A 23,934-nucleotide genomic window follows, 5' to 3' on the forward strand; every position below is an offset into this window, starting at 1 on the left:
CGGGCGGGCGGGCGGGCGGCGAGCGGCGGCCGCGCTGTCAGGCCGGTGTCGGTGTGATGAAGATTGGCGGGCAGGTAGGGCTGTCACTCACGGCGGGGCCGCCGCGCGGGGGCGGGCGGAGCCGCGGAGCCCGGCGGACAAAGCGGCGCGGGCGGCGGGGCACGTGCGGCGGCGGCGGGGACACCCCCCCCCACCCCCCATCCCCTCCGGTGCGGGAAGTAACTTGCCGTTCCCGCCGTCCCCCCGGCGCTGCGGGGCCGGGGCAGCGCGGGTGTCCGTCCCCGGTGTCCGGTTCCCGCTGCGGGCTGACCTCCGGCCGGCCGTGCCACTGCGGTTCTCCGCCGTCACCCCCTCGGCCGGGCGCGATCATTTTGGGGGGATGCGGCGATCGGGGCGGGGTGCGCCCCCTCCTCCCCATCCCCGGCGGACGGCAGCGATCCCGGGGGGTGTCCGGTGATTGCGGGTGCGCTCGCAGACCCCCGAAGGTTGCGGCCCCCATCAGAACTTGCCCGGGCGCAGAAGCCGCGGGGTTTTTGGGGGGCCGTACCCCGGGGCTGGCTGCAGCCTCCCCCCGCCGCTCTCTTGCTGAGCTTTTAGGGGGGCTGCGACCCCCGGCCGGTTCCAGATCCCCCCTTCCCTTGCAGGCCCCCCCGGGGGTCGCAGCCCCCGCGGTGTCCCCGGGCTGGCTGCGGACCCCCGAGCTCTTGGGGTGCCCTCCCTGGGGCTGCAGCCCCCCCCGAGCAGCTGCGCTCCCCCCTTGGCTGCTTGCAGCCCCCTCCCAGGGATGCCAGCCCCCCTCAGCTGGCCACGGCTCCCCCGAGGAGGGGTCTCAGCCCCCCACGACCCCCGGGGAGGGCTGGAGCCCCCCAGCCGGTGGCATTTGGTGGCCGGGCAGTTGTCCCCCCCCCCCATCCCGGGGTTGGGGGGGCTGCAGCGGGTGGTGATGGGGGGCGATTTATCCGCAGCATCCCAGCTTTGCAAAGCACCCAGCGAGCTCGGGGTGCCCCCCCAGGACCCCCGGGGCACCCACCGGGCCGGGGGACAGCGGTGCCAGCTCGCAGGGCCTGATGCGGGCTCGCCTCCAGTGGTCCCCGCAGGGATGGCGCATCCCGGGACAAACCCCCCGTGCACCCCCAAATCCCCCGTGTGCCGCCGTCCCCTGGAGCTCCCCATTTCCCCCAGGGCACCCCCTTCCCCCCCGGAACACTCCGTGGGACCCCTCGGCAGCCGCCCCATGGATGGATGAATACTCGATGCCTTTTAGTGGCTCTGCAGCAATGCAGGGACAGCTTCTTCTTCTTCTTAATTATAACAATAATCATTAATACTACTAATATTATTAATATTTGAAATTTATCCTTGAATTTTTAGTTGCATTTCCGTCTGTGGGAGGGCGGCTCCGGTGGCATTGTGCAACTCGGGAAGTTTTGCCGAGGGTTTGGGGTGTCCCTCCTCTTCATCCCAATCCTCGCCAGGTGTCCAAGCTCAACTTGGGCTCCGGCTCTTTGTTTGGGCTCTTCCCGGTTTTTCTCGCTCCCAAGGATCTTTTTTCCCACTATCTCACCGCCCACCGGGTAACGGGAAACCCTAAACCCGGCAGGATATTTTCAAACTCCCAGCCGGGGAGATTAGATTGAGGAAAGGGGGGGGGGGGATGGATTATTTTTGGCTGGGATGCGGGACAGCTGTCTGCCGGGGAGAAGCAAAAAATAGGAGAGGAAATGGCTTAATTTGGCTTTTTTCAACTTATTTTGCCTTTAAATCCTGAAAGGTTCTGGGGTTGGAGTTGGGAAAAGCAGCGTGTGGCTCAGTGGACTTGGCTTTGATGAAACTTTTGGACATTGTGCCGCCGAAATTGCTGACTTGGTGTGGCTGGCATCATCCCCTTGTAGAAAAACTGGTGTTCCCTGAAAAAAAACACCCCAAAACCTTTGGGGTCCCATGTTTTGGGGTCTCTTTCCAGCCTCATGTGGATGGGGAGAGGGGTTTGGGTGAATCAATTGGATTTTGGGAGATTTAGGTGAAAATATAGCACCTTGTTTTGGGTTTAAGCTTCATGGAGCAGGCGGATGATGGGATCAGGATTCCCCCTTATTTTTTTTCCCCTCCTCCCTCCTATTTTATTTAACTCCCTGCACTGAGATTCCTTCGTTAGGAGCAAAAGTTAATTGCTTGAGGCTAATTACAGGAGAGGCTAATAGGGGAGCTGGCGGTGTCAGGAGGAGAAGGAGATGCTGTGCTCCTTAGCATCCCAAAATTTGGCTTTTTAAGGCACTTTGCAGCCCTTGACCCCCAAAGCCAGCCCATAAACCCCTTCATTTTAACCTGAGATCTTTATAATATTAGATATTTATTTGGAAATAGCATTAAACACTCCCTGATATCACGGGGAGAGGGTAAAAACAGGGAGAAAAGTGATGCTGAGCTTCCCCACTGAGCTTGCAGGAACATATTCCATTTTCCCTCCATCGTTTTTGGGAGGGGAAAATAAAGGAAATCTTATTTTTTATGGAAGTCTCCCTTTCTTTAAGGAAATTGCCTTTTTTTCAAAGTTTCTCCTTTTTTAAGTGAAACACTTTTTTTAGGAAATATGTTTTTTTTTAAAGGAAGTCACTTTTTTTTAAGGAAATCTCATCTTTTCTTCCAAGGATTTTTTTTTTTTTTTAAAAGGAAATTTCCTCTTTTGGATTAAATGCATGAAGTTGTATTGGGAGAAGAATGTTTTACCCCTCTGGCACATCAGGAATAACTGGTTTTCTAACTCAAGGATAAAACAAGACCCTCATGAGGCAGCTTTGAATTTTGGATGATTTTGGCTTTTCCAGGGAACTTCTGAATTACTTATTTTCTCCAAGTTGATGGACAGCATCTATAAATCTCTGAGTGACAACAGGGTTGGTTTTTTTTTTGTCCTCCCACAAAACTTAAAAATATTGGCTTGGTCCTGCTGGGAAGAGCATCCTTTACCCATCCATCCTCATCCTCAGGGATGCAGGGGCTGCACTGCACCTCTGGGTACCACGCACATCCTGGCTGGGTTTGTGTGATGGATTCTTGGGATATTTCCTGAAGACATGGAGAAAATTAACCCGGGATGCTGGGACACCCCAGTTTGGCACAATTTATTTTCCTGGGAGCTGCTGTGGCTTGAAGGAATCAGTGAAATGAGTCAGAGTGATGGGATGGGGCAGCTGAGGGTTGATGGGAAGGATGCAAGGAGCAACAGCCCACACTTCCTAAAGTCAGGAGGAAACTCTTGCCACAATTAGGGATAAATTAAGGGAGATTTGGCATCTGCAGTCCTGGTGGGAAAGCCAGATTGAGCATCAGGATCATCTTTATTTTAGGTCATGGGTGCTGCTGATGCATCCCAGCATCCTGTCCCCAGTTATTCCCCATCCTTCCTTCACTCCTGCATGTGGAAATCTGCTTTTTTGGGGTGGTAGTGGGATAATTTACTGCATCCAGACAATTCCCAGTTGCATTTAATATCCCATACACCGTCGAATAACTTGATTCCCAAATAATTTTCGCCACCACCAAAGAGGGTGTTAACAAATGCCCTCTAATTAGCCCAAAAATAAATTAATTCCCAGCATCATTAGTCAGATCATTAAGATGCCAGCTCCAAATAATAATCCGGAAGGATGGGAATTAATCCTCAATTAAATTTAAACTGGGGTTTATCTCTGCCTCCAGCCTTGAAGGGACTGAGGTGGTGCTCCAGGTAATCCCCATGGGAAAATTGGGATGGGATGGGATGGAACCACGATCCTGGTGGGATGGAGCCGTGGTCCCAGTGGGATGAGGTTGCCTTTGCCCAGCTGTGATTTGCAGCTGTATAAATAAAACGGGAATTTGGCCTCAGCACTTCCCCAACTGCTCCATTATATCCTATTTTTTTGGCTTTTCCAAGCAGGAACACAAAGCCTGGGTTAACTGGTGTCTGTTAAATAGTTGGGATTCAAAACATCTTCAAGACCATTGGGTCCAGCAGTGAAATCGACCACTAAACCACTTCCCAAAGCATCATTTTAAATTCTACAATTTTAAAGAATTGTTACCTGCTTATTACTTATTTTATTTTAATTTAATTTTAATTTCATGTTATTTCTTATTTAATTTTTGGCATATTTTATTTTTATTTTAGATTATCTGGTTTAGTTTTGTTTTTATTCTTACATTTTAATTTTTTTGAAAATTTTTATTTCATTTTTTTCTGCTTTATCATCATTGGATTTTTTTTTTACTTTCATTTGACTTTCATTTTTACTTTTTTTTGACTTTCACTTTCCAGACCCATCTTTCAACATCCTGTGCCACCTGTCCCAACCCTCCCATACAAATTAGAATCCCAAATATCACCAAAAGGCCATAAACCTACAGGTTTAGGTGTGGAGCAGCACTGATGCTCCTGAAAAACCAGATTATTTTGGTGCAGGTGGAGGAGAAAGTGAAACTTGTGTTGAGAGGGGGAAAAAAAATTGCCCATGAATGTTCAATCCGGAGCTTTTGGCTTTAACAAGGTGTTACAAAAACTATGAAAAATGTTATTACTGAACCCACAGTTTTTGGCCAGGTTTTCCCTTCCCTGGCTGTGCCTGGATCCCTGCCAGAAATCTCAGAAAGCCAATTAAAAATAATCCAAATTTTGGAGCAGTTATGGGAAGCTTCTATTTTGTTTTTTTCCCCCATTTCATGTTTGTTTTGAAGTGTTTGGGAGTGGGAAATTCCTGGCAGGGATTGGGAGCAGCCTCAGCCTCCCCAGGACCTGGGAGCTCCTTCAGGCTGGACTTGGAGCTTGAACTCCTTGGAATTTTTTCCATGGCAGGAAAAGCTGATTTTGTTTTCCTTTTTCTCCCCATTTCCCCCCCACCTTTCCCCTAATTTTCCTCTTTTTCCCACTTCCTCCCCCTCTTTTCTCCTTTTTTCTCCCCTTTTCCACCTTTTCTCCTTTTTTTTTTTTTACTGTTTTCCTTTGTCTTCTTTTCCCCTGTCTTTTCTTTTTTCCCCCTTTCTTTTCCTTTTTTCCATATTTCCTTTTTTGTTCCCTTATGATTTTCTTTCCTTTTTCCTTCTTTTTAAATATTTCCCTTTTTCTGTTTTATTTTGCTTTTATTTTTCCCTTGATTTTCCTTATTTTCTTTTTTAAAAATTTTTCTCATCCCCTTTTTTCTTCATTTTCCTTTCTTTTTTTTTTCCTTCTCTTCTTTTTTCTCCCCTAAAAAAAAAAGGGGGGGGGAAAATATTTTTTCCCTTTTCTCTCCTTTCTCACTCTTATTTTTTCCTTTTTATGCCCTTTTTAATTTTCTTTTTTTGGCTTTTCCTCTTTCCCTTTTTTTTTTTTTTTTTTAACTTCTATTTTTTCTTTTACTATTTTACCATTTTTTTCTCTTTTCCCCCCATTTTCCCCCCCCTTTTTTGACAGCCCAACCTTGTCCAAGCAGCAAACCCAACATTTTTCAGCCCAGACTCTCTGATGTCCCCCCCCAACCCACCAGCAAGGCAAAACTTGGCCAAATAATGGAATAAAAAATCCCAATATTGAATCTCAGCAGTTTCTTTTCCCATTCCCAGATCAGCAGTGCGTTATTCCCAGGATTATTTGGTGGAGGCAGGACCAGCCTCTCCCAGCTCCATCACTCCCAGGTACATGGAGGGCACTTTATGGCTTTATAAAGCCCTTCAAATGTTGTTTTTAAACACTACTTGAAGCTTCCAAGGCAAGTTTGGGAATAGCAATTACCAGCTCCTGGATCCCTGGGCGAATTCCCACGGTGCTGGTGGATGTAAACCACTTTAGACATTTTTAATGCTCCTGAGCAATAAATTTAAAAGGGAATTTATTGTTCCAAGCTGCTAATTTCTCCATCCGAATGCCGCTGCCTGTTGCCGAGCTGGGAGCCTGGATGGAGATTTCGATGCTGTCCCAGATAAAAAAATGTCTTTTTCCTGCTTGATTTTTCTCCTTTTTTCCCTATTTTCACCCTATTTCCACTCTTTTCCTGCTGCCTCTTTCCGAAGGGAGGGCTCTTGGTGAGTGAGCTGAGCCCTCTCCAGGTCTTGTATTTTATTATCCCTTCATCAGCTCATAATAAATAATTATAAATAATTGGCTCAGGCATGGTGGGTGGAGGTGTCCCTGCATCCTGCATCCCCTCCCTGACCTTGCTCACCCTCCTCACTCACCCAGTTTAGATGGAATTATTCAAAAATCCCCCAAAATCTGGGTTCTGAGGAGGGGAACTTTGTTGGAGGAGTTAAAAAAAAAAAAAGAAATAAATTCTTATTATTTTTTATCTCAATCCCAAGAAAATCCCATTTATATAAAATGCCTGCAAAGGTCTTTTAATGCATTTATGTGCAGAAATTATTTTATTTCTACCTTGCTGCCAGATCCAATGTCTCATAACTCCTGTAATTAATTAATTGCTCTAAAACAAAAATAATGAAGTGGGCCACTTTGGCAGTGGGATGGTAAAGAACAAACTTTACTATCAGAAAAAATGAACAATAAAAAATAAATAGTAATACATACTCAATAACCAATAAAAAATAAATAGTAAATAATTAAAGATAAATTAAATGAATTAAATACTGAAAGGTATCAATGGATTATTTTCTATAAGGTGGTGCTGGTATGATTTTTAGATTTAGATTTTTTTTTAGATCCTTATCCAACTTTAGGGATGCTGGTGCCAGTTTTAGGAATGCCAGGGCAGTTTTCATAAATGCAGTTTTAGGGATGATTAATTGAGGTGTGATTTTAGTGATGCTGCTCCAACTTTAGGGGTACTTGATGCAGTTTTAGGGATTTTTACCCATTTTTAGTGTTGCTCATCTGATTTTAGCAATGCTGCTACATTTTTTTTGGGTGCTTATCCAAATTTTGGGGCTACTTGTGCAGTTTTAGGGGTTCTGATGTATTTTTACCAACACTTGTCCATCCCTAGTGATGCTCTTCAAGCTCCTGGCTGTGACTCCCCCAGACCAGGAACCCTCCTGGCCAAATTCCCCATTCCCACGATTTTCCCCCCATACAAACCCACTGTCTCAACCATCACTGTTTATCAAGTTGCTTTTCACTCTTTTTTGAGCATTTCCAGTGTTTTTTCCTCATACCAGGAGCCACCTCTTGCTGTTGGGGGAGCTTTTCCTTCTTTTCAGCGTGACCTTTGCCATCTTAATCCCACCCTGCACCGTGCTAAATCATTCCTCCTTGGCTAAACAACCTCCAGAAGGTTGATTTTTTTTTTTTCCCTTTTCCTTCCCTTTTACATTTTAACACCCCAAACAGTGGAGCTGAATGTCCTGGTGAGAATATTTATGCTAAAACCACTAAATAAAGCGATTTAGTAGCATCTTTAATAGCTGAGTAGCTGGCAAGTGGCCAAGGTTATCTCAAGGTAGACATCGAGGTGGGGGTGTTGTTATTTTCCCTGCATCCATTTTTACAGGGATTTGGCTCAACAGGGGGAAAGCCAGAGAAATTCCCAGTGCTGTTATCCCTGCAGGAATTACTGGGAGCTTTTCCACCCTGAGTTAATTGTGCTTGGAGAGGGGCTCAGTGCAGCAGGGCTGTGATAAGTTGGGAATGGCTCAAGGATTGGGAAGTGGCTGAATTGAGGTGTTCCAGCCTCTGCTTTGGGTGTAAATATTGAAGTGATGGGGTGAGACCCGCTGGAAGGTGGGATTTAATTCCTTTAGTGAGGTTTTCATCACCCAGCTGCTCCCCATCCCATCCATCCCACATTTTGGGGGGCTGTTCCCCCATCCCATCCATCCCACATTTTGGGGGGCTGCTCCATCCCATCCATCCCATATCTCAGGGGGCTGCTCCATCCCATCCATCCCACATTTTGGGGGGCTGCTCCATCCCATCCATCCCACATTTTGGGGGGCTGTTCCCCACCCCATGGCACGGCTGCTGTGGGGTGGGGGCACCCCATGCCCTGCTGCAGCACCCCTGAGCCCAGCAGACAGAATTCCAGCCTTTGTTTCCTGTTCTCCGGCTCCACTTCGGGAGGCTGGAGCTCTCAACAAACCCCTCTTTGTGCTAATTTAATTAATGACCGGGGCTGAGGGCAGTGGGGATGAGACATGGTGGCTATAAATACCTGCTGGGGGGGGTGTGGGGGCCCTGGGAGCTAATTAATTTCAATTAAATTCAAATGGACTCGGAATAAAACCCGATTGATCGATTGATTTCCGCTCGCAAGCCAAAGGTCGATTGGGTTCTAATAGAAAATTATCGATGGATCAACTTGTAATAGAAAGCCATGAGTTGGTTTGCTTGTAATAAAAATTTATTGGCTGGTTTAGGGGTAGAAAATCGTGGGTTGATTGATTTGTAATGGGAAATTGGTGATTGGTTCATAATTGAAGATAGTGGGTTGATTAATAGTTAAAAGTTATGGATTGATTTATACTAGAAAATTATTGATGGATTTGTAATAGAAAGTAATGGATTGGTCAGGTTATAACAGAAAATTATTAATTTATAATAATAATATTGGTTGATTTATAATAGAAAATTATCAGTTGATAATTTTAATAAAACATGAGAGCAGCTTGAGTGCTGGGCAGTTTTGGAGGGGGGAAAATCCTGTCCCCCACAGCAAAATGCAGCTGGTGATCGACCTCTTCATCTAATCCTAAAGGAAAAGAACTTTTCTGATGCCAACTAAACATGCCAGTGGTGATTTCCAGGGAAAAACACTGCTTGGATACACGTGCACACACTCCTGGTGCTCCTCCTTTGAGTGCATGAGCTTGGTGGATTTTCAATTTCCTGGAAAATTCCCTGTCCCTGTGTTGGGTTTTTTTTTGGTTTTTAAATTCCAGAGGAATTTAAACTTTACATTCCATTTGCAAGCGAGGAAGGGGACTAAAACAGAGGTGGGTTCTCTAAAGCTGCAGCAACGGAGTCTAAAAGAAATTTGAAACTTGCTGCTGAGTGAGTTTTAGCTGCCAAAAGCGATGTTGATCTTCCACAGGAGATGCAGATGATTTTTCCAGCTGATAAATTATAATTTTCAATGAAGAGATTGGGATATGTTAATGAACTTTTATAATGTAATATAGTATAATTAATATATATATGTAACATATAAAATATTTAAACATAATATATAATATATAAAATATAAAAATAATATAATATAAAATATAAAAATATAAAATATAAAATATAAAATATAAAATATAAAATATAAAATATAAAATAAAATATAGAATATAATATAAAATATAAAGTATATAATATAATTATATATTATAATAATATATAATGATATAATTAATATATAATATAATAAATATAATAAATATATCAAATATATATTTATATATAAATATACAATATAATATATATGTAATATGTATTATATATTATATATAATAAATCTATATAATAAATATAATAATAAATATAATATATAATAAATATGATACCTAATATATCATGTATATAACATATATATAATGTAATACATGCATATATTATATATATAATAATAAATGCAATTAAGAGAAATATGTATAATATAAATTATTTTAATATACAATGAAATTAACCAGTGATATGGCTGCAAGAATTGGGATAATCCTAAATCAGAGATTTTGGGCCCCAAAAAATTCCCCATTCGACTCATTGCACAGTGAGGGAAAAAAAAATCAGTGAATAACAGTTTTCCTCGAAATTTTTGCTATTTTGGCACATGGAACATCACATCTTTCTGCTGCTCTGAGCATGTCACTGGCAGGGAACAAGTGCAAAGTTTTTGTTTATTTATTTTTAATGTCCACGGGGAAACTCCCCAAATACAATATAAACATCCACCAAATCCCTCTGTGATCCCAAGCTCTGCATCTCAGCTGCATCTTTGTGTCCACTCTACCATTAATTAATAAGATTTCCAAATATTTGCCAAAATCCAAAGTGCTTTTCTCCCCCTGTGTGCATTTATTCTTCTTCCTAGAAATAAAACAAGGCAAATCTTTGGCAGTGATGATTTGGGTCCCTGTTATTACATTTAACATTTCTATTTCCATTCCCTTTAAGATGGGGTGTAGTCCCCGTTTATTTTAGGGATGCTGGGTCTGTGTCACATGAAACTGAGGGGAATTGTTGGTGAAATGATATCCCAAATCCTAAAATAGCTGTGCTCCAACACAGCCCTGCAATCCCTCGGTGGATCCTGCAACCTGAGCCTTGGGCCAGCGCCTCCCTGGGTGACATCCCGGCTTGATTTACATCAGCTCGCTCCTCCTTTTGCTGCCAGGGCATCAAAGTAACCCTGGATTAGCTTTCCACATGAACAGCCTGAATCCTTGTGGGAAAAATCTGGGAATTCAGTGTTTCCGTATTGGGTGCTTGATTTTCTCCCTGTGCTCAGGGAGCTGGAGCATCCCTGCACAGGATAATCCCTGAATTCTTGCTCAGAGGGACCTGGAATATCCCAGCCCAGGGTGATCCCTGAATTCTTGCTCACAGGGAGCTGGAATATCCGAGCCCAGGATGATCCCTGAATTCTTGCTCACAGGGAGCTGGAATATCCCAGCCCAGGGTGATCCCTGAATTCTTGCTCACAGGGACCTGGAATATCCCATCCCACAGTGATCCCTGGATTCTTGCTCACAGGGAGCTGGAGCATCCCTGAGCATCCCTGGTCCAGCCCAAGATGATCCCTGTATCCATGCTCACAGGGAGCTGGAGTATCCCAGCCCAGGATGATCCCTAAATTCTTGCTCACAGGCGGCTGGAGGATCCCTGAGCATCGCTGCTCCAGCCCAGGATGATCCCTGAATTCTTGCTCACAGGCGGCTGGAGGATCCCTGAGCATCGCTGCTCCAGCCCAGGATGATCCCTGAATTCTTGCTCACAGGCGGCTGGAGGATCCCTGAGCATCGCTGCTCCAGCCCAGGATGATCCCTGAATTCTTGCTCACAGGGAGCTGGAACATTCCTGCTCCAGCCCAGGATGATCCCTGTATCCTTGCTTGGTGCCCCAAGTACAGGGAGCTGGAGGATCCCTGAGCATCCCTGCTCCAGTCATGGTGATCCCTGTACTCTTGCTTGGTACCCCAAGCATCCCTGGAGCTGGAGCTGGAGCATCCCTGAGCATCGCTGCTCCAGCCCAAGATGATCCCTGAATTCTTGCTCACAGGGAGCTGGAGTATCCCAGTGCAGGATGATCCCTGGATTCTTGCTCACAGGGAGCTGGAGCATTCCTGCTCCAGCCAGGGTGATCCCTGTATCCTTTCTTGGTACCCCAAGCACAGGGAGCTGGAGCATCCCTGAGCATCCCTGGTCCAGTCATGGTGATCCCTGGATTCTTGCTCACAGGGAGCTGGAGCATCCCAGGCCAGGATGATCCCTAAATTCTTGCTCACAGGGACCTGGAGCATCCCTAAATTCTTGCTCATAGGGAGCTGGAGCATCCCTGATCCAGCTCAGGATGATCCCTGAATTCTTGCTTGGTACCCCAAGCATCCCTGGAGCTGGAGCTGTAGCATCCCTGAGCATCCCTGCTCCAGCCAGGATGATCCCTGTATCCTTGCTTGGTACCCCAAGCACAGGGAGCTGGAGCATCCCTGGGCATCCCTGCTCCAGCCTGGGATAATCCATCATTCCCAGCCCTAAATGGCTCCTCAACAATAGGAGCATTTAAAAATAATTGTTCCCCCTTGGCATTTTCAGGAGAAAAAATTGGGATTTTTCCCATAGGAAGAAGCTCTCCAGCCTCCCTGGAGGGAACCATCCCAAACAGGAGCAGGGAGTGGAGCCTGGCTCTGGGATTCTGGCCTCTCACTCTCAGTATGATTTGGGACTTTAATACAAACCACTGGGTTTTACTGGGATTTTACTGGGATTTTTTGGCTCCTGGGCAGGGCAGTTTGGTTGGAAAACAAAGATTTGACTTTTTCCAGGTGTTGGTGATGTCCACTCTCATCTGTATTTGTACAACTTCACAGAAATGCTCCACATCCATTTTTAATCCAGATTTTCCTAGAATGAGGACCTTGGCTCCTACCCAAATTTATGGGAAAAAGTTGTTTTTCTTTGTTGTTTTTGTTTTGGTTTTTGTTGTTGTTTTTGTTTAATCCAAAGGGAAAGTTTGAGATGAGTCTTTCCTCCATCCCTTTAGGAACAGGGATATTTATGCACTGGATTTTTGTTCCAGGACAAGCAAAAATCACAAAGTAATTAAATTTTTACTGGGATGAAGCAGGGCTGGGGAAAAAGTTGGATGTGAGAGAGTGAAAATAAGGATTGGGAATTCCTGGGTGGTTCCCACACCTGCATCTCTGACTTGCTGGGTTAGAGCTTTGGGTGGGATTTTCCCTGCTTTGTGGTGGGGAAATAGTTTTCATTTTTCTCTGAGAAAATAAAAAGAAAACAGAAAATTGGTTAAAAAAAGGAAGTAAAGAAAATGGTAATGAAAAACAAAAAAATGGGAAAAAAAAAGAAAATAGAAGTAAAAAGGAGAAAGAAATTTGGTAAAAAATAAAAAAGTGGGGAAAAAAAAGAAAAAAATAAAAAGAAAAAGGAAAATGAAAAAAGGAACTGGTTAAAAAGAAATAGTAAAGCAAAATTGAAAAAAAAAATGGATTAAAAGCGAAAGATAAAATGAGGGAAAATAATAGAAAAAGAAAATTAAAAAGGGAAATTGGTAAAAGAAAATCAAATCTAAAAAAATAAAATAATATTTAAAGAGAAAATTGAAAAAAAATAATAAAAAAAAGGAAAATTAAAAATAGAAAAATGAAAAGGGGATAAAAAGCAGCTATCCCCCAGCTGAAGGCAGAGTCCCACCACGGTGTTTTTCAGCAGCATTTTCCATCTCTGCCTTCTCCCATGGGAATTATCCCCTCTCCTGCTGCCTGCAACATTCCAGGGCACTGGAGAGATGCTCCTGCTCTTTCCTCTCCCCCCAAAACTGTCCTGGAGGCCCAGGAGTGACCCCAGCATTCAGCAACCCCCCCCTGGTGTTCCAGGATTCTATTAGAGCTCCAAAGCTGGGATTAAGTGGACATGATTTCTTCCCACAGCCCATTAATTTTGGTTTATTGCTGGCCTGATGGCCATTACCCTTTTTTTTTTCCCCCTGCCAGCTCCTTCCCCCATTAGGTTTGTACAATTAGCAAAATACGAGTCATTAATGTGGCGTGGGGGTTGCAGATGGGATTTTGGGATGCTCCAGTGAGGCATCCCAGGAGCTGCCCCGTGGCCTGCAGGGATGTGCAGCACCTGCTCCTGGGGGAGTTTGGGGTGTGTCACCCATTCCTGGGGGAGTTTGGGGTGTATCACCCATTCCTGGAGGAGTTTGGGGTGTATCACCCATTCCTGGGGGAGTTTGGGGTGCATCAGCCACTCCTGGGGGGAGTTTGGGGTCCATCACCAATTCCTGGGGGAGTTTGGGGTGTATCACCCATTCCTGGGGGAGTTTGGGGTGCAGCACCCATTCCTGGGGGAGTTTGGGGTGCAGCACCTTCTCCTTGGGGGAGTTTGGGGTGTATCACCTTCTCCTTAGGGGAGTTTGGGTGGATCACCCATTCCTGGAGCAGTTTGGGATGGATCAGCCATTCCTGGGGGAGTTTGGGGTCCATCACCCATTCCTGGAGGAGTTTGGGGTGTATCACCCATTCCTGGGGGAGTTTGGGGTGCATCACCCATTCCTGGGGGAGTTTGGGGTGTATCACCTGCTCCTGGGGGAGTTTGGGGTGTATCACCCACTCCTGGAGCAGTTTGGGGTGCATCAGCCACTCCTGGGGGAGTTTGGGGTGTATCACCCATTCCTGGGGGAGTTTGGGGTGTATCACCCATTCCTGGGGGAGTTTGGGGTGTATCACCCATTCCTGGAGGAGTTTGGGATGGATCAGCCATTCCTGGGGGAGTTTGGGGTGCATCACCTGCTCCTGGAGGAGTTTGGGGTGCATCACCCATTCCTGGGGGAGTTTGGGGTGGATCAGCCACTCTTGGGGGATTTTGGGGTGCATCACCCATTCCTGGAGCAGTTTGGGGTGCATCACCCACTCCTGGAGGAGTTTGGGGTGTATCACCCATTCCTGGAGCAGTTTGGGGTGTATCACCCACTCCTGGGGGAGTTTGGGGTGTATCACCCATTCCTGGGGGAGTTTGGGGTGTATCAGCCATTCCTGGGGGAGTTTGGGGTGTATCACCTGCTCCTTGGGGGAGTTTGGGGTGTATCACCCATTCCTGGGGGAGTTTGGGGTGTATCACCCATTCCTGGAGCAGTTTGGGGTGTATCACCCACTCCTGGGGGAGTTTGGGGTGTATCACCCATTCCTGGGGGAGTTTGGGGTGTATCACCCATTCCTGGAGCAGTTTGGGGTCCATCACCCATTCCTGGAGGAGTTTGGGGTGTATCACCCATTCCTGGAGGAGTTTGGGGTGTATCACCCATTCCTGGGGGAGTTTGGGGTGTATCACCCATTCCTGGAGCAGTTTGGGGTCCATCACCCATTCCTGGAGGAGTTTGGGGTGTATCACCCATTCCTGGAGCAGTTTGGGGTGCATCAGCCACTCCTGGGGGAGTTTGGGGTGTATCACCTGCTCCTGGGGGAGTTTGGGGTGTATCACCTGCTCCTGGGGGAGTTTGGGGTGTATCAGCCATTCCTGGGGGAGTTTGGGGTGTATCACCCATTCCTGGGGGGAGTTTGGGGTGCCAAAGCCATTCCTGTTGCTGAGGGATGGATGGAGCCACATCCTGCCCATGGAGCATCCCAGAATGAGGCAGGAGCGGTGTCACCTCTGTGGTGGCCCTTGGTGTCACCTGCTGCTCGTGACCTGGAGACCAAAGGTGCCCTGAGGCACCTGAGACCCCTCCAGGGCACCTGGGGGAAGGAGCTCAGCAGAGCAGCCGCGGTGGCCGAGGCTGTGGGACCCTCACGGGGCACCCTAATTAGCAAAGATCCTCCTAGGGCACAAAGAATAAAGATGCCAACCAGGCACCCAAATTAGGAAAGGTCATTGCAGGACCTTCTAATTAGCAGAGAGCCTGGTGTGGCATCTGCATGGGCAGAGATGGTGGCGTGGGACCCGAATTAGCGAAGGTGGATGAGCCAAGGTCCTTGCAGGGTACCCAAATTAATGAGTGCCCAAATCAGCAAAGCTCCTCCAGAGCACCCTAATTAGCAAAGACCCTGGCACGGCACCCTAATTAACAAGGACAGAGTTGGTACCCCAGTCATCAAGGATGCTTGCAGGGTACCCAAATTAAAACTCCAGCCAGGCCCTCTTAATTAGCAAAGGTGCTCATAGGGCACCCAAATCAGCCAAGGTCCTGATGAGGTGCCCTAATTAGCAAAGGTGCTCACAGGGCACCTGAATTAAAACCTCCCAGCAGTGCACCCACACACCAAAAGTCCAAATTCCAGACCCTTTCTCACTTTTAGCGTGGAAATTCCCCAAAACCCATCCAAAAGGAAATTCCCCAAAATTCCACAAGTGTCCAACACCGGTCTGGTCACTCCCATCTCATCCCAAAATGGATCTGGTGTCCAAAGTCTGTAATTCCCGTCCAAACCTGGTGCCCATCAAATGATTTTCCTTAAAAACAGAACTTTTCAGTAAAATCTGACCTTCAGATGAAAGCAAATTTTAAATAAAACCACATTTATCAAATTTATTTTTTGTGTCCAGAGAGTAGGATCTGGTAAGGATCTTTAAAGGATCCCCAAAACTCCTTTTGTTTGACAAAAATTAAGTGGGTTTTGACTGAAAAGTCATAACAAATTTGTGACAGAAGTTAGACAACAGTAGTTAAGCCTAAGATGTAGAAAAATTGATGGATATGGCAAAAAAATATTCAAATAATTGAGTTGATTGCAGCCTCTGAATCAATTTTAAGTTAAGGACAGTGCAAATAATATAGTGTATATATAGATATGTATTTATTTATTTATTATTCATAGGGGAATATAAAATACATAACGTTGGGGAATATATTTAGAAATAGAAAATATTGGGGAATATTATATGTATTGAAGAAAATTAGATAATATTCCCTGTATATGTATTGGGAAATGCAATGTTTTAGACATCTATATGTCTAAATATATATATATATATATAGAGTATATATTTATAATTAATATTCCCTGTATATGTATTGGGAAATGCAATGTTTTAGACATCTGTATGTCTATATATATATATATACACATATATATAAAATATATATTTATAATTAATATTCCCTGTATATATATTGGGAAATGCAATGTTTTAGACATTATATATATAAAAAATATATATATTATATAAAATATATATTTATAATTAATATATTTATAATTAATATATTTATAATTTATATATTTATAATTGATATATTTCTAATATATTTCTAATATATATAAACGTGGTATATTGGAGAATATAGTGGAAGAACATATTTGGGGATGTAATATATGGGGAATATATATATATAGATATATATATAGATATAGATATAGATATAGATATAGATATAGATATAGATATAGATATAGATATAGATATAGATATAGATATAGATATAGATATAGATATAGATATAGATATAGATATAGATATATACTGGGCCCTGCCAGCTTGGAATTAATTGGTATTTCTCAATTAGCTGCTGCTCTGTGGGATATCAGCTGGGTCATTCCTTCAGTATCCATCATCACCCTGCTCCATCCTCTCACTCCACCTGGAACCTGATGCATCCCTGGGTGGTTTTCAGTCAGCTCATCTTTACCCTGCATCTAAAAAACTCCCAAATTTGAGGTTTTTTTAGGTGGTGATGGCAATTTTGTGTCCTTCCTCCACGCTTGGGAACTGATGGGGGTGGGAATCATCATTTTAGGGATGCTCAAACTTGGAGTTGGAGGCTGCTCCTGGGGTGAGATCCCATGGGATTCCTCTTGAATTATATAAATATAATTATAGATGTAAAACCCTGGAGTGTTTTATGGGCACCAATTTGATGAGGTTTTGGCTTTTTCCCCCCCATTTTTTAAAGGCATCTTGCAGGACTTCTTGGCAAAAGGAAGGCTTCTCTTGCCCTGAATGGATGATTTTTACAGGTGGCTCTGTGATATCCTACTAAAACAGGAGGTTAAAATAGCAGCAGGTCCCTTCCCACTGCTCTGGCCGTGTCATCACCTCCAGGGCTCAGTCCTGCAGAATTCTGGAGCATCCCAGCTTGTGCTCTCAGCTCTTTTAGGTTTCCCTGCAGTCCTGAACAATGCCCTTGGTGCTCCCAGGCGTCATTAGGGACCAGTGTGAAAACACCCACAGCTTTAGGGTAAAAACCCTCCTGTGAGAGCTGGAAATAATAACAAAATATCTTCAAATAACTTGAAAAATGGCATTTGTGTGTCTCAGTGCTCGGTGGTGAGATGCAGGCACGTTGACTGGTGGGTACCACTCTGATCCCTCTCAAATTTTGGGGCTCCAAAATATGTTTTTGGTTTGGTTTTTTTTTCTCTTTTCTGGGGTGATGAAACGAAAAGCTAATTGCAATTTGCATGATGCAATCAAGGTGAGCTGATGAGATGCTCAAGGGCTTTTAGGCGAGCACAGAGGGGGTGGGGGTGGGGTGTGGGGTCCTCCCCCAGCCCCCCCATCCTGGAGCAGAGCTGCCTGTTGGAGCACAGCTCTCAATTAATGGCTCTGGTTAATCACCCCCCCTGTCCAGAGCAGGATTGTCTTACGGATAATTTCGTTTGCCTAACGAGATTTTCACTAATTAAATCTCCTTTCGGTTGGTGAGGTTCTCCCTGCTGGATAAGGGGAAATGTTTGTGAAGCCAGCGCCGCTCCCGGCTAAATAAACCTTTCCACTTGGCTACTGAAAAATTCCCACTGGGAATGCAGGATATAAACACTGCTTTGGCAAATTAATTAATTCTTGCAACCCTGAAAATGCTTTTCCATCCCCCCCCAAAAATTTAGAGGGGTTGCTTCCTGCAACATCCATCCACATTGGGATGCTTGTGCGTCAAATAATAGATGGAATTCTGGTGCAAAGTACCAAATTCCAGAGGGTTTTGGCTTACCTGGGATGGTTGATCAGGAAAAGGCAGAGTGAGGTTTTGAGGCTCAAAAGTAGCCCCAAAATCATCATTGATATCTTGTGGTGTTGCAGCAAAAGTGGGTTTGTTGAAGAATAAATTGGATTTTCTCCAAAGAGCCACGATGCCAGGATTGCAGAATCCTGCAGAGTCTGGAAATTCAGGAAAATGAATTCAGGAAATTCAGGAAGGAAATTCTTGCCAGTCCTGGAAAGTGCTGTTCACTCCCAAGTTGTGCATCTCTGTGTCAAGGTGTTGGTTTTTCTCCTAAAGATTCCTATTTCTGCCAGCCTCCATGGGAATCTCTGAGCAAATTCACTTTGGATTAAATAGAATAGAATGGACTAGAATAGATCCTTGTAAATGAGATATTCCCAAATACCTCAAATCCTGTTATTTCTCAATCTGTCTCACTTGAGATCCAGAATGGAGATGTATTCCATCTCAGGTGTTACATTCCACATTTCTCTCCAATGGGAAATAGTCCTTCAGGTTTTAGTTTTGTTTTTTTTACAGGAGTTGAACTTTGGGTTGGAACTTCAAATACATATATTTTATATATATAAAAAATTAAATATATATTTATATACATAAAAATAGGGGCTGAGCCATGGGTTTTTCAATAAATTACATATCATGCATTATTTATATAATTAAATGATATGATATACAGTGTAATATATAATATCTGTGATATATGATATAATAAATACATGTTATATTGTAGATTATAATAGATATAAAGTATCTAATATAGCTTTAGAATATAATTAATATGTATGAGAATGACAGTAATAGATATAGACTATAAAAGATAAAATACAAAGTATAATATAGACTGTATAGAATATAGAATATCCCTATATGTAATACAGTATTCTTACATATAGGATAAGCTGTGTTATCTCTGTTTTATATAATAAATAAGTTATATAGTGTGTATATAAAAAAACAAACTATTCTATATACTGTTTATAATACATAGTTAAACATATAGGATTATAAATATAGGAAATATATTTATATAGGAAATATATAGGAAATATAAAATATATATAATGTATTATAAATACAGAGTTATATATGTGTGTAATATTTATAACTGTGTATTTGAATATAAGATATTGTTATTATTGAGAGAAAAAAGTAAATTTCAGGAAATCTAATGGGATTTTAATGGGTGGGAAGGTGGGGCATGCTCCCAGCTCCCACACACTCCCTGCTCACTCCCTGCTCACTCTTTACTCATTCTCTGCTCACTCCCTGCTCATTCTCTGCTCACTCCCTGCTCACTCTTTACTCATTCTCTGCTCACTCCCTGCTCATTCTCTGCTCACTCCCTGCTCACTCCATGCTCACTCTCTGCTCACTCCCTGCTCACTCTCTGCTCACTCTTTACTCATTCTCTGCTCACTCCCTGCTCACCCTCTGCTCACTCTCTGCTCACTCCCTGCTCACTCTTTACTCATTCTCTGCTCACTCCCTGCTCACTCCCTGCTCACTCTCTGCTCATTCTCTGCTCACTCTCTGCTCACTCTTTACTCATTCTCTGCTCACTCCCTGCTCACTCCCTGCTCACTCTCTGCTCATTCTCTGCTCACTCCCTGCTCATTCTCTGCTCGCTCCCTGCTCACTCTCTACTCACTCCCTGCTCATTCTCTACTCACTCCCTGCTCACTCTTCCTTCCACAACTCCCAGTCCCTCTCTCTCTCTCACTCCTGTGCCCTCACACGCTCTCACCTCTCTCCATAGCTCCCTCCTCCACCAGCAATGGTCTAAAAAGCTCCAAAATAGCCCAATTTCCCCCCAGTTCCCCCCCAGTTTTACCCCAATTTCTCCCCAGTTTTACCCCAATTTCCCCCCAGTTTCTCCCCAGTTTCTCCCCAGTTTCCCCCCAATTTCCCCCCAATTTCTCCCAAATTTCCCCCAATTTCCCTTCAATTTCCCTTCAATTTCCCCCAATTTCCCTTTGATTTCCCCCCAATTTCCTCCCCCAATTTCCCCCCAATTTCCCCCCAATTTCCCCCCAGTTCCCCCCCAGTTTTACCCCAATTTCTCCCCAATTTCTCCCCAATTTCTCCCCAATTTCCCCCCAATTTCTCCCCAATTTCTCCCCAATTTCTCCCCAGTTTCCCCCCAATTTCTCCCCAATTTCCCCCCAATTTCTCCCCAATTTCTCCCCAATTTCTCCCCAATTTCCCCCCAATTTCTCCCCAATTTCTCCCAAATTTCCCCCAATTTTCCCCCAATTTCCCTTCAATTTCCCCCAATTTCCCTTCGATTTCCCCCCAATTTCCTCCCCCAATTTCCTCCCCCAATTTCCTCCCCCAATTTCCCCCCAATTTCTCCCCAATTTCCCCCCAATTTCTCCCCAATTTCTCCCCAATTTCTCCCAATTTTCCCCCAATTTTCCCCCAATTTCCCGCCAATTTCCCGCCAATTTCCCGCCAATTTCCCCCCAATTTCCCCCCAATTTCCCCCCAATTTTCCCCCAATTTTTCCCCCAATTTTCCCCCCAATTTTCCCCCCAATTTTCTCCCAATTTCTCCCCAATTTCCCCCCAAATTTCTCCCAATTTCCCCCCAATTTCCCCCCAGTTTCCCCCCAGTTTCCCCCCAGTTTCCCCCCAATTTCCCCCCAATTTCCCCCCAATTTCCCCCCAATTTCCCCCCAATTTTCTCCCCCAATTTCCTTTCAATTTCCCCCCAATTTTTCCCCAATTTTCCCCCAATTTTCTCCCAATTTTCCCGAGTTTTTCCCACTGGCTTCCCAGCAGGACTCAGCCTGTTGGTACCCACTGGAGCATCCCAGCTCGGTGGTGAAGTCATTTCACAACTCCTAAATATTTGTGTGTATGGCTTTGCAGAATATTTAATAAGATCTAATAATATTTTATACTATTCACTAACGTTTAATGTGCTTTAAATCATTTTACATAACTTTAAATAATTTAATATTATTTAATAACACATTATTGTGGCATGGGCATCACCTGTGGCTTATGGAAGGCACCAAGGCTAAAAAAAAAAGTCACTGGGAGAATTGTAATAATCCCTTTGGGAGCAAAATAATTGGTGACCGAGGAGAAATAGGGAAAAGTAAAAGAAAGTAAAATAAATTAACAAAAAAACCTATGTATTAACGAAACATTAACTCCCAACATGAGCTGACTTCCATGAGAGTGGGGGGATGCTCTGCTAAAAAAAAAAATCCCACTAGAAGGAAAAGAAAATAAAATAAAAATGTTTTATCTCTGCTCCCATTCTGTGATAATGATCTTAACAGAGTTGGGAACTGGCAAGGAAAAAAACGTGCGTGGTTTTTAAATGAAAATTGCCTTTGCTCCAGAGGGTTGGGGCAGATATTTAGATTATTTGGCCATTTGGGGGGTTATTTTATTAATTATTCAATTTATTTTATTATTTTGGGGAGTATTTTATTACTTTTGAGATGTAGTTTCTTATTTGTTTGGGTTTTTTGTTATTTATTTAGGCTTATTTTATCATTTACTTTGGGTATTTTATTATTTTGGGGGTATTTCGTAATTTATTTGAGTTATTTTATTATTCTCGGGGTATTTTGTTATTTATTTGAGTTTTTTTTATTATTTTTGGATTTTTTTTGTAATTTATTTGAGTTATTTTATTGTTTTGGGGGTATTTTGTTATTTATTTGAGTTATTTTATTATTCTGGGGGTATTTTGTTATTTATTTGAGTTATTTCATTAATTTGGGGGCATTTTGTAATTTATTTTTTTTTTTATTATTTTGGGTTTTTTTGTTATTTATTTGAGGTTTTTTATTGTTTTGGGGGTATTTTGTAACTCACTTGGAAAATTTTTTTGTTTCTGGATTTTATAATTTATTTGGGGTAATTTTTAAATTTTTTAATTTATTTGGGGGTATTTCTATTTGGGGATTTTTTTTTTTTTTGTGTCATTGGGGAGGATAATTTATGAATTTAGGGACCTATTTTCTTAATTTAGTGATTATTTTATATTTGGAGTGACCTTGCTCAGGGCTTGATGTCGCATTTTGGCTTTTCCCACCTGCCCACCTGCAGAGATTGAGTAAAACACAAATTATAAGGAGAAAATAGAATTCCCCTTGCAGTTTTTTTTTCTGGATTTGGGAAAACCCTTGCTGTGATGGAACAGGGATTTATTCCAACCCTTCAAAATGCTGCCAGGAGCTGGATTTTGTAGCAGATATTGCAGAGGGGAGAGGTCCTGGGGAAGTTTTTTGTGTGAAACCACCTGCTCTGAGAACTTTTTTAGCAGCAAACACCTGACTGAAAGCCCTTTTTTTAAAATAAACCCTTATTTAAAGTGAATTTTGGTGCAAAGCCGCTGTTTGAGGGATTTTTTGGTTGCAGACCCATTGAAATGACATTTTATGATGCATTTACTGGTTTTGATTTAAACCCTCTATTTTAAAGGAGTTTTTCTGGTGCAAACTATTTTTGAGGGAGATTTTTTTTGGGGTACAAACCCCTTTTGGACAACATTTAGTTCAAACCCCTGTGTCAAGGACTTTATTTCTGCAAAACTCTGCTTTAAGCACATTTTTTTTCTGAAAATCCCTGCTAATAATACATTTTTGGGTGCAATCCCCTATTTTTAGGACTTTTTTGGGTACAATTCCCTGCTTGAAGGATCTTTTTTTCTGCAAACCTTTGCTTCAATGACTTTTTTGGGTGCAAACCCCCAATTTTAAGGGCTTTTTTTTTCCTGCTAACTGTTTTGGAAGAGCTGCTAAAGCAGTTTTGTGTTGGGATGAGAATGGGAACAGAGCTGTGGATGGTTTTGGAGGGGACAGGGATTTGGTGGAAAAAAAAGGGATTTTAGGAGCATAGAAGGAACCCGCCAACAGCTACTTGGGCTGGGTTTTGAGTATTATTTAACCCTTTTCCCCCAAATCCACATCCTTAATGCTTCCTGGTTTTAAAGTTATTGTAAATAATACAAGTTTTGCAAAAATAATTCTATTTTCCACATTAAACCCCCCAGGAAGAGAAATTCCTGTTACCCAATGATGCTCCTCCATGACATCCTGTGAGCAAAACCACCCCAATTTAAGCTTTTTTTTTTGGCTTTAATTCCAGGTGATGGAGGAGCAGGTGATGGAGGAGCATCCCTATGGACAGGGATCTCAAAACCATCCCAATTTAAGCTTTTTTTTGACTTTAACTCCAGGTGATGGAGGAGCAGCCCTGTGAACAGGGATCTCAAAACCATCCCAATTTAAGCTTTAATTCCAGGTGATGGAGGAGCATCCCTATTGACAGGGATCTCAAAACCATCCCAATTTAAATTTTTTTTGGCTTTAACTCCAGGTGATGGAGGAGCTTCCCTATGGACAGGGATCTCAAAACCATCCCAATTTAAGCTTTTTTTTGGCTTTAATTCCAGGTGATGGAGGAGCAGGTGATGGAGGAGCATCCCTATGGACAGGGATCTCAAAACCATCCCAATTTAAGCTTTAATTCCAGGTGATGGAGGAGCATCCCTATGGACAGCATCTCCCATTCCCACCATTTTTTTTGCTCCTGATAGCTGCATACAGGTGGGGAAAGTCTTTTCCCTGCTGGTTTTTGAGTAAAAACCCAAAGTTTTCTCCACTTTTCCCCCCACTCCTCCATGCCGAGCGCTCGCCACCCCGCTGTCTGTTTTTCCTCACTGAGGTTCAGTTCTAATTATGTTGATTTTCTCCAGCCCACCCCCCTCCTGGCAAGCTTATTAGGGGGAATATTTTTATTTATTATCATTTCGCCCAACTCCTGCCAGCATTTCCAATTACTCTCGCCGCTTCCTTGTAATTGTCTTTCCGTAATGGCTGCGAAACAATTGCGCTAAATGAGGTGGCT

General features: G+C 43.5%; 1 protein-coding gene across 4 annotated transcripts in view; it reads left to right on the plus strand.

Moving 5' to 3' along the window:
• Window positions 1-23,934, plus strand: part of PKNOX2 (PBX/knotted 1 homeobox 2) — a 95,868-nt gene continuing 71,934 nt past the window's right edge. For 2 of the 4 annotated variants that reach the window (XM_058856977.1, XM_058856976.1), the window contains exon 1: window positions 3-74. The gene's annotated coding sequence lies outside the window, so the exon portion shown is untranslated. Of the gene's footprint in view, window positions 75-23,934 lie in introns of all 4 variants that reach the window. The other 2 variants (XM_058856975.1, XM_058856978.1) reach the window with 2 other exon arrangements.

This window comes from Poecile atricapillus, chromosome 25 (assembly GCF_030490865.1).
Source record: "Poecile atricapillus isolate bPoeAtr1 chromosome 25, bPoeAtr1.hap1, whole genome shotgun sequence".
NCBI lineage: Eukaryota > Metazoa > Chordata > Aves > Passeriformes > Paridae > Poecile > Poecile atricapillus.